This window comes from Catharus ustulatus, chromosome 2, assembly GCF_009819885.2.
Source record: "Catharus ustulatus isolate bCatUst1 chromosome 2, bCatUst1.pri.v2, whole genome shotgun sequence".
NCBI classification, from domain to species: domain Eukaryota; kingdom Metazoa; phylum Chordata; class Aves; order Passeriformes; family Turdidae; genus Catharus; species Catharus ustulatus.
The window spans coordinates 113,376,639-113,385,827 of NC_046222.1; positions in this window are offsets into that span (position 1 = coordinate 113,376,639).

The window sequence follows — 9,189 nt, forward strand, 5'->3', positions numbered from 1 at the left end:
ATTATTGCTGAGAAGCAAGAGAGCAATGATCAAAATGTTACCTAGTTTCAGTGTATGTTACTTTAAAAAGAACATGCTTTATATTATCCTAACTTTAGGAAAATTCACCAAGCCTGGTATAAAAACAATAAAGAGCTTATTGTAATAGCTATAACATATTAAACATTTTTGTATTTTCATCAATTTTATTCTTACAGGAGAAAAGACATCACTCACTAAATATGAATGCTGCACATGTTAGCAATAGAAACATTGATTTTTGTAACTTTGCACTTGCCTTAAGTTTCAACACATATATACGAACACAAATAACACATGAGGTGGGGAGGGGGAAGAGGATTAAGAGAAATAAAACCCACAAGAGTAGGCAAGTTTTACATTATTTAATTAATAACAACACATGAACTTTTTCAATACAATCCTTGTAAAGAGCACATGATGCCATAATTTTGTTAAAGCACAAGGTGTACTTTGTCTAGATTTAAAAAAAAAAAAACAACAACACAACACAAAACCAAACAAAAAAACCATTTTGGTGTGACTTTGATTTAGGTTTAAAAAAAGTTTGGTGTTTAAAAAAATCTTTATTACTTACATATGAATATTTTTGTATGATAATATACGAGAAGATTTTAAAACAAAACAAAAAGACCCACTTGCTTTATAGTGTGCAAATTTTAGAGAAAAGCAAACAGGGTATGTGTCCAGTTTGTAAAACAATGTTCTCCTTTCAAGATTACTCTTTCACTGACTAAATGCAAGGTTATAACAACTTGAAATACTTTTTTTTTTGTGAACTGACAAAGAAAAAATAAAGCAATGTGAATAATTTGCGTATGCAAACTTTTTTTTTTTTTAAGGAGTTGTTGCTGGTAGCAATGCAAATTTAACAGCATGGCAGGGAAAGCTTTGAAGGTACCAGTTCAGTGATTTGACTAGAAGGGCATACTGGGCCAGAGCATACACATTGGATAACCTGGCATGGCTCCCCTGGAGGCTGGAGCTGCTCCAGCTTACACCAGCTGAGAATCTGGCCTCTGCTATTTCCTTTCTTGTTGTTTCCTCTTGTTCTGCTGTTTTATTTCTTAAGGATGCTTATTTATTTCTTTAGGATATATACTATTTTTTCTGTGTACACTTTTTCATTAAAAACTTTAAGGGTTATGGTTATAATCATTGTAAAGCAAGAAGTGCAGTCTCATAACTCTCTGGGGCAAAGAGTTTGTGTGTGGGAGGCGCCTCCGTGTTTGATTTGTTACAGCATTGCTCAAGTTTTGTGACAGTTTAGCTCCGCTGGAACCACAGGGTGACAGGGGAATAGAATAACGTGGTGGGGAATAGAGTAACATGGTAAGGAATAATTTTTAGCAGTCCATGTGTCTGTGTGGTGTGTTTGTGTGAGCATCATGGAAGACCCTGACTGATACAGAAAGTGCAGTGGAAGAGAAGGAGCTCAAGTTGCAGCAATGTTGTCATTGCTAATAAGAAAATGTCAAAAAGGGCATTACTGAAAACCTGGATGCTTTTAGTTTTTTAAGTTTGTTGAATATGACATCATGCCTGGATCAGGACAATTTCCATCCTTGGGTTTCCAAACAGACTGTAAGCTTTGTGACTCTCTTCTAAACTGCAGTGGCATAAATCATTGTCCAAGGCAATGGGTTTATACCCATGTTACACCGCCCAAGTGAAGTGCAATCAGCTTCTTTTTGGCCTTCCTATCAAGACCCTCACCTTCTGAAGTCCTGAAAGATGCAAGAAACACAGAGTTTTTTTCCACTCTTTTAATATTTTTTAAAGCCGTGGTTCTCCTCAGATGCCAGGGGAATTGCTCCAAATTTGAGCCTCTGTAACACGAGAATTTGGGGCCTTGCAATAAGAGACAGGCACCAGTGCACAGCAGCTCTTACAAAGGTCTATTGTATGCCATAGCTAGAGCTTCAGTTGTCAAAAGGGCTGGTGATCTTCTGGCTCCAGAAGCCCAGGCCATAGACCTGTGCCAGGCCTGTGTCTCTGCAGCTCATGAGTATCACAAGACTTTTAAGATGTGACAACTGAATTGGTTTACCTGCAGCAACTCATACTTAAATGCATTTTTAATATTACTGTATTTTGCACCTGCAGTCTGAAGTCAAGATGAACTATATTAAAAAATATTGTTTCTACAGACAGTCACCCTTTTCAACTTTGCTTCATCTACTTCTCATGAGATTTTTATCTTTGCTATACAAAATATTAGTAAGATCATTTGAATAAATGATCATGGTTTCACCAGTATCAACACAATTCATTGGCCTGGTATGGTGGCAGGAAATGCATTTAGCATTTGATTCGACATTATAAGAGTTGTGATTACTCAACTACCAGCATGTGACGTGCACAGAAATATGGTATCCACTGTAAATTCAAAAAATATTTATGTATATTTAGTTACATTTTTTAAATATTGCTATTTAACAGACATTAATAAAAAAAATTGAAGAACATAATTCTCTATTCTTTACTGCATTACTCTGCATTCCTTGCAATTCTTAGACACATGACCAAGACAAATACAAGTGTAAAAATTTTATTAATTGTTGGTATTATCTTCCAAAATCATACATGTGTGAACAGGCTGGGAAGCCACATGGGGCTTCAAGCTTGAAGAGGGACAATCACCAGAAAAATGTAAGTAAACAAGACTATTATTTGAAGAGTGCTGGAGTCTTGGTTTCAAAAAAATTGAAATAAAGAGAAAGAGACAAACAGAAAGAACAAAAGCACCAACAAGCCCTAATATTGATCAAAACATTTAGAGTACCTCTGGGCATCTTTCTAGGATTCCCCTGATGTGTACCACTTAGAGTTATTCTTATAATTAATTGCATTGATTGATTAAATTCAATTTTCCCTCTTTTTATGAGCACTTATTTCCACTTTTTATTTTACCCAGTGTCCTGGGGTCACGTTATGATGTTTTATCCTGGTATCCCCATCATTCCCTCCCAAATTTGTCCAAAACCAGGACACTCAGCCTATATTTTTTTATTTGGGAGTGGGTTTTTTCATATTTATTTTATTTTGCATAGATAATTGAATTTTTTATTTATTGAAAAAATAAGTATTATTTAAGTACTAAGTTTGTGTTATTAGGAACTTAGTGTTCTATCTGTAATTGCAACATAGGTTTATGAACAGACCTGTGAAATGCAGCTATTCATATGCTGTGAGCCTACATGTGAACTGCTGGATCAGGGAGATCTGAATGTCATTTAAGTAATACATACATAACTGAACACTCAATGCTCAGGTATTTACAGTACCCACTGAAGTGCAAATAAAACTGTTGTTTGCAAGGAAAAAGCTCTTTCATTTCAACTGGAGAAATTTAAGAGAAAGTCTTCTGTTAAATAAGAAACATAACAGCCACCCTGATAGTCATATACTATAAAAGGCGATGATGAGAAAAAGAGACATAATGATGCAAGATAGATCTGTAATTGTAGTTTAAGTTTTCAAAATTGCTCCAAAAGGTATGGGAAATACACCCTCACCCCAAATAGACTCATGGATTGTACACAGGTTAGTTTCAAAGGTCGGTGAAAATAAATGCCAAAAGTAAAAATGAACAGTAAATGTATTTTTCTGCAGAAGGGGAACTGCAGTATTGAGAATAATGCAAACAGAGGAGATAAAGCAGTAACATAGAAGAGATGTCCAAATGCATTGTCTAGAGATTGAAAAATAGGCCTCAGAAAATTATCCAGAGATCTTTAAAATGTTTTACTTTCCGGTTGCATGCAGAATGGTTCATACTTTTAAATCAATATGCAAAATAAAAAGTCAAATTGCTATTCTCTGAACGCTGATGAACCTTACCCAGGTCAGCATGTTCTCCCTACTTATACTGCAGGGAAATAAGCACTGAGCAAGGTAAAGCTAGGACAAAGCCTGGGCCCCTTATGATTACTTTATATAGCACTCTCATTTCTGTCTTGAGAAATTAGGTGTTGACTGTCTTCAGATTTAGTATTGGCTGTGGTGGAGACAGCTGTCAGAAGCAACACAGCCCAAATATTTGATGTGGGAATATACTGTGGCTTTTCTGTCAGCAGCACTGGATACACTGCCAACAACAAGCACAAGATTTTTGTTCTCCAGTGAACGTCATCTTGCCAGTAATAGTAGAACCACATCAGACAATGGAAAGGATACAAAAGCATTAAAGGAAGAATATGCCATGAAAGAGGGTGCAAGAAAATGAACTCTTGCCCCTATGCTGGTTGACTTCTCATCCCACATGACAGATAAATTCCTTGTTGCCTCCTCCAGGCCTTTCTCAGTCCTGGTTTCTGGCCCCAAATGAATGAGATCCATAGGCAATGCTGAGCTACAGCATTTGAACACCTCCAGGCAGTAACAGCTCAGTCACCTTTACACTCCCGCTGCAAGCAGTGACTTCTCCAAGTTAACTTCCAAAACCCCCCTAACTGTAACTATTTATTATATGCTCTGCTTGGCCACAGAAAGTTGTGTGGTATCAATACACTTCCTTTGTGTCCTAGGTTTTTGATTTCATATCCTGAACTTTTAATACATCTAAGAGGACATTTTTGTTATGAAAGCTGTTGTAAATAAAGAGAGTTAAACTTTTTTGAATATACAAAGGAGAAGATCTTGTTATGTGGTTGTTTGACCTTGACTGGACAACAGGCGCCCACCCCAGCCACTGTCACTGCCCTCCTCCTCTGGATAGGGGAAAGGATATATAGCAAAAGGCTCATGTGTTGAGATAAGAACAGGGAGAGATCACTCACCATCCCTCCTCCTCCTATGCAGGGGCACAGGGAATGGGGGCTGTAGTCATTTTGTCACACCTTGTCTCTGCAGCTCCTTCCTTCTCAGGGCAGGACTCTTCACACTCATCCTGTTCCAGTCTGGGTTGCCTCCTGCAGGACATAGTCCTCCATGTTCTTCACCATTAGTCCTTCCCATAGGCTACAGCCCTTCACAAACTTCAATGTGGATCCCGTCCTCGGGGTGTAACCCTTCAGGAATAGATTGCTCCAGCAATGGCTCTACAGATCCTGCCAGGAACTTTCTGTAGCACAGGCTTCCTGTGGTGTTACAGCCTCCTTTGAACATCCCCTGCTCTGGAACAGGGTCTTCCATGGGCTTCAGGTGTTTGCCTGCTCCACCGTGGAGCTCCTGGAGCAGGGGCACAGCTGCTGCCCCATGTTCATTATGGGCTGCAGGGGAATCTCTGCTCCGACACCTGGAGCAGCTCTTTCCACTTCTGCTTCACTGACCCTGGGTGCCTGTAGGTCTGTTGCTCAAATATTCTCACTCCTCTCTTCTCTGGCTGCTGTTGCTTGTTGCACATTTTGGATTTTTCCTTCTTTGCTTTGCTATCCTGGTGGCACTGCCACCATCCCTGGTGGGCTCAGCCCTGGCTGGTGGCACATCTCGGGTAGGCAGCTGGCTGTGCCTCGGTCAGACATGGCAGAAGCTTCTGGCAGCTTCTCAGAGGAGTTTCCCCTGTCGTTCCCAAAAGTTAGCCTTTGGCTTCCCTGCTGCCAAAACCTTGCCACACAAACCCAGTAAGAGTGTTGTGAGAGTGTTTGAAACTGTAGGAACACAAGATGCCATGGTTCTAAGGCTGAAATCAGAAGCGCAGCATTTATTCTAATGGTTGGAATGACAGAACATACTCTTCCAAGCAAATAGTTAATTAGCAATTAAGGTAATCAATAGATGCCTGGGGAAAAAAGATCTCCTCTGGTTATTGGCAAGTGAAATACAAAAAAAAATATGGCAGTCTAAACAACATTTGCCAAAAAAATGGAGCATCTTTTAAAGGAACTCTTTCAAGCCATAAAATTTTTTAAAAAATCCTCACAAATTTTAAAAAAATCCTCAAAAAGTGTTTTCATCCATAATGACTTTGTAGAAGTTGCCTCAGTCTCTCTGGTAAATAATTGTAATTTTTAAACTGATTAAATAAATATTTATAATAGAGATTAGAAGGGGTTTCAAGGATTTATTATAGACTCTCTTTGTTGTAAATAGGATGAAATGTCTCTGATCCAGTCTCCTGGGTAAATAACAGATTTTATAACTTTTAATTAAAAATGGGAGAAGTGAGATCATTTTAAACAAATACTAAATGCCATCAAGGATTTGATTCAAAAGTGACAAAAGACATCAGATGTAAAAAAACCAGAAGAATATTCTATCCTTGATTTCTGTTTTCTCATTAAGATAAAATACCAGTTGCTGACAGTTCCCTTCAGAGCTTGTAATGTGGAACTGAGAAATGAGGTCTGGTCTTCAAACTTGCATGGATCACTTTATAAAAACTATCGTGGTTTGAAACTGTCTTAACTTTAAGCAGACAATTTTTAAGATTTGATGTCCAATATGTTTTATACACCATCAGAATCTGGACAACAAGGGATAGAGTTACAAAGATTTCATTTCAATGTGAAAAGGGACAGCTTTGTTCCTGAAGAGATTGCTTTCACAGGTCAGGAGTTTTTCTAACTGTTCATCCCTGTATTAGTCTTGATTTTTAAAAATCCACTCAGAAACAACCAAAAAGCAGTTGATTTTCCTTCTAACTACTACTTGTAGGTCACTTAACCATGTGAGGGAGAGACTTTCATCCTCTTTCCAGAATTATGAATGAATTTAGAGTGGTCATGAATTAATTTCCCCACCCATCCTTAAAGTGTGAAATTGTTTCCTGGGAAATTTTTCTCCCTTGAGAATATTGTTGTCTTGAAATACTTTGTAGGATGTCACTGCTGTGGAAAATAAATTGTAAAGGTGTGAAGTAGAAATGTAAATCTCCTCTATTAGTTATAAAAAAGACATGACACAAAAGAAGTCCAAAAAAGGCTTGGTGCCTTCTTCAGATAGCTCTTTAAGGTGCCACAGAGGAAAAATAAAGCACAGTCCCACAAATACTGCATTAGGAGAAATGTTACTGGCTGTCCAGTCCAGTCCTTACTACAAGTACCCTAAGTACCAACGTGATACATTTCTTAAACTTAAATCCAAGTTGGTTTTTTTATTATAACTCTTAAATTTATTGTTCCAGTCCATAAATTTCTACCGTTCAGAAGACATTATACATTTACCCTGAATATACTGTGCCAATTTTGTTTCTATGCACAATTAATTCTCTTGTTCTTTGCATTTACTCAGAAAATATTGGGTATTTTGTATCATCCATGCATCTTGGCCTTTTTAAAATTAAGATAAACAAAACAAAATAGTCTGGTCTTCCTATAAGTCTCTTCCCCCTCATCATCTATGAAGTTTCTCTATGATGGTTCTGGTGTAGTATGCTGTTGAAGATCTACAAGAAATCTTCCACCAAGGCTTTGCAAAATGTCAGTGATATGTCTATCTCTATTTCGCATGTAGTTTTCCTGTTCAATTTCCTTATTTAAATATTTTTTTAATGAATGTCTAGAATGACTTAGAATTGCCTAATGATGAACTACATGCTCTATACATAATACTCTATACATAAGGGTTTGGGTTCAGTCATTATTTTTAGTGGTTGTTTTTTATATGAAATTGTTATAATCCCTCATCAGCTTCCAGGCTTTAGCTAAGTCTTAAAGTCCTCTGCTGTTTGTGTGTGGTATTCTTAGATTTACTCATTGGTAGTGCATCTCAAAGCTGTAAATCAGAACTTTTCTAACTTAAATCAAGGGCAGGATGCAGAGACTGTCCTCAATACTCATGTAAGACTCTCCTGACTGAAAGATTTGATTTCAGTATAGTCCAACATAATCCTCTTTTTCTGTTATTTTATCAGTTTATCTGTATCATCTAATAATTTCCCATGCATGTTTTGCTGAAATCCTGATTGATAAATGTCACGACCCAATGGTGGTGTTTGGTAAATTCTCACTAGGCAGAAGAAAGACCCCAGACCCCATTTTCAGGGAATTCTTAGGCTTTATTGTACAGTCACCATAACTTTGACAACCAGCCCACTGTTTAGACTGGAAAGACACTGGTTAGCAAGCCCTTAAATTTGTACAATAGATTTCCCCAGGAGTGGAGGCAAACAAACCCTTAATTTTGTACAGTGCACTTCAGTATTCACCTGTTCTGGCTCACAAGTCACAACACACCTCCATAATCCCCAGCTCCCACAACAGTGTTCAGAATGCAATAAGGGGTAAAATATGATACACATGTTTTCCTCAGAAGACAAAGGATGTCAGCAGCCCTTGGATCCCATGTTGGTCCTGTATTCAGCTGTTGCTCCTTCTCTGTTTATTATATTCGGTGCTAAAATTCCAATTGTTTAGCCAAGGGGTACAGTTACCAGCCTTATAAATGTATTAACAAATCTTGGCATTTGACTTAAACTTCATGTGCAAATTTTTAGACTTTGGAATGGATATTTCCAAATTGAAATATCTACAAATTGAGTTTTACTTCAGTCTTATATTTATTAATTCTGCTTGCCTACTGTGTCTCCTATTATTTTGAGGGATAGTTGGCTAATGGCTTTCTCCAATCATACCAGAAAAAAGACAAAACTTTAATTTACATTTGGGTTCGTGCCAACACTGCCTTTAATCTGTGCTATATCCTTACTGTATAGCAGGAGTGGGGGTAGAGATTGGACACTTTTTTTGGTCTTGATTATTTATAAGATTATTTTTATGGTATGAGTTAATCAAAAGGTCTAAATCAGCTTGACTTTTGCTGTTGTTGATATTATCTGACCACAGAGTTTTAAGTTTGTTTTGCAAACATATATGTCATTTTTATATTTCTTAGTTAAATTTTTGTTTATTTTTTATGAGGATGAGATTCTCCCAGTGACTCTTCTGCTTTTCCCTTTACTTTTCCAAATGAATTTTCACAAGGCTTCCTCACTTTGGTCACCTTGAAAGCGGCAAAGGAAATGGTGACTGCCCATTCTTTGGCCCAGGGGCCAACTTGTGCATCGATACAATTAAAACTCTTTGGCATCCAAAAGAGGTACCTTATCCAAATTGTCTATTAGGAACAATCATGCAGACTTGCTTAGGCACTGACTAGGAGAGCCCTTGGTGGCCCAGAGTAAAATCATGCCAGAGACCCTTTTAACAGCATGAGAGTGAGATAATAGAGCACCACAGGCAATGTTTAATTAACTCATGTAGATGAGTCACTGTGCTCCCCAGCTCTTCT